The sequence below is a fragment of the Tiliqua scincoides genome, chromosome 2 (assembly GCF_035046505.1).
Source record: "Tiliqua scincoides isolate rTilSci1 chromosome 2, rTilSci1.hap2, whole genome shotgun sequence".
Classification (NCBI taxonomy): Eukaryota; Metazoa; Chordata; class Lepidosauria; order Squamata; family Scincidae; genus Tiliqua; species Tiliqua scincoides.
In genome coordinates this window covers 219,711,788-219,713,529 of record NC_089822.1, presented here as the reverse complement: position 1 = coordinate 219,713,529, position 1,742 = coordinate 219,711,788, and the positions used below count along the sequence as shown (strand labels likewise).

Below are 1,742 nucleotides of genomic sequence, written 5' to 3'. Positions count from 1 at the left end.
CTTTTTGTTGAAAAGCGGTATATAAATACTGTTGTTGTTGTTAAGCAAAATGAGGAGATGACTCTCTTTTATATAGACTGATTCATTGGCCTTTTTGTGGCTGATGGCTACTATCAAATCATCGTCACCAGTTCGGGTGAGGGCTGTGCAACTGTGTCAGTTCTAAATGGGGAGAGAATTTGTTTTCAGGTAGCTGTCAAGAAGCAGGCTCAAGGCTTGCATGCTGTTGCTTTGGGGAATGAATCTAGATACTTGCCTTTCCACCCAAACTCAGCTTGTATACATGCACCCCCAGTATCCACAGGGGATATGTTCCAGCCCCCATGAGTACTGGAAAACGCAGATAAAAGGGAACCTGTTTCTGCATCTCCCCATGCCCATTGCCTTAGTTTGTCTCTTCCTTTTACTGATGCTATAAGCATGCAAGCATGAAAGTCAAGTAGGCAGGCAGCCTGAACGCTAGAGGTTACTCAGGCAAAATGTTAATAGGAAACATGAAGGCGTTCTAGCGTTCAGGCTGCCTGTCTTTGTATAAGCTTGCATTCTTATAGCGTCTATAAAGGAAGAGATATTCTTGCTTGGTCCAGTGGTAACAAAGATAAACAAAGGCAATGGGTGTAGAGGTGTGAAGAACCATGGATAACAGAATCCATGGATATTGGATCCATGGATATTGGGGGGGGGGGAGGCTTTATTTGTAAATTATAATCAATATATGTAAACTCTAATCAATATATGTGAAAATAGTTTTTGCATTTAGGGCAGCAGGGGAAGCTCATAGGTAGCAACTGAGTTTTGTCTCAAAATATGAAAGCAGTGAAAGCACTGTGTTTGTGAGCTCCTGGAAAATTGGCTTCAAGATCCTCTTGCTAGGTACTTTGTCAATTTTGACTGGGAACAACATCAGTCTGACTCAGTAGAAGTTTGCTTTTTACATAATGTACTGAAGTTGGTTCTTGTGTTCTAGAACATAGTGTGACAAAGCACAAAGTTGAAGTTAATTTCCAAATAATAAATGTTATTGTACAAACAATTATTTATTGACACAACTTCTGAAAGGATAATTTGGCCCTGCAGCAACTGTTACCCTGCACATGCCGGATCTTGTCTGATCTCAGAAGCTAAGCAGGGTCAGACCTGGTTAGTACTTGGATGGGAGACCGCCTGGGAATACTGGGTGCTGTAGGCTTATACCATAGTCTTTCGAGACTGAAGGTTGACAACCATCTCAGTTTGGCCCTGTCACACCACATCCTCATGAATTCTCTTAGACTTTTATGGGCAGTCCATATAAGGGCAGTTTTTATGGGCCGAACGGCCTCCTTGATAGTGAAAAATCACTCCCAGGTATTTTATTACTTTAACCTGCTCAATGGGTTTCCCATTTAGGAACCATCGATAGGCCTTATAACGTCTAGCAAAAACCAGCACCTTTGTTTTATCGGAATTTATAATTAATTCCTCCTGTGAACTGACCAGGGCTAGATGGCAAAGAGCCCTCCTCATGCTGACCTGTGTTCTCGATAATATAAGCACATCATCGGCATATGCCAGAACAGGGACATAGAAATGAACACAGAAATGAGTGATATAAAAGATAAAAAAGGCTTTTGAAGACTGTGGTTTCACAATGCCTTTTCAAATTAAGGCCCCAAATCCCAACCAACTTTCTAGCACTGGCATAGCTGTGCCAATGGGCTGTTTGCTTTATCCTGCATTTGGGTGACATTCATGGAGGCCTC

The 1,742-nt window shown here is 41.9% G+C and overlaps 1 pseudogene; it reads left to right on the top strand.

Annotated features, from left to right (window-relative positions):
- The first annotated feature begins 1,069 nt into the window (after positions 1 to 1,069).
- LOC136642775 (5S ribosomal RNA) lies at positions 1,070 to 1,189 on the top strand (annotated as a pseudogene).
- Positions 1,190 to 1,742: the final 553 nt, after the last annotated feature.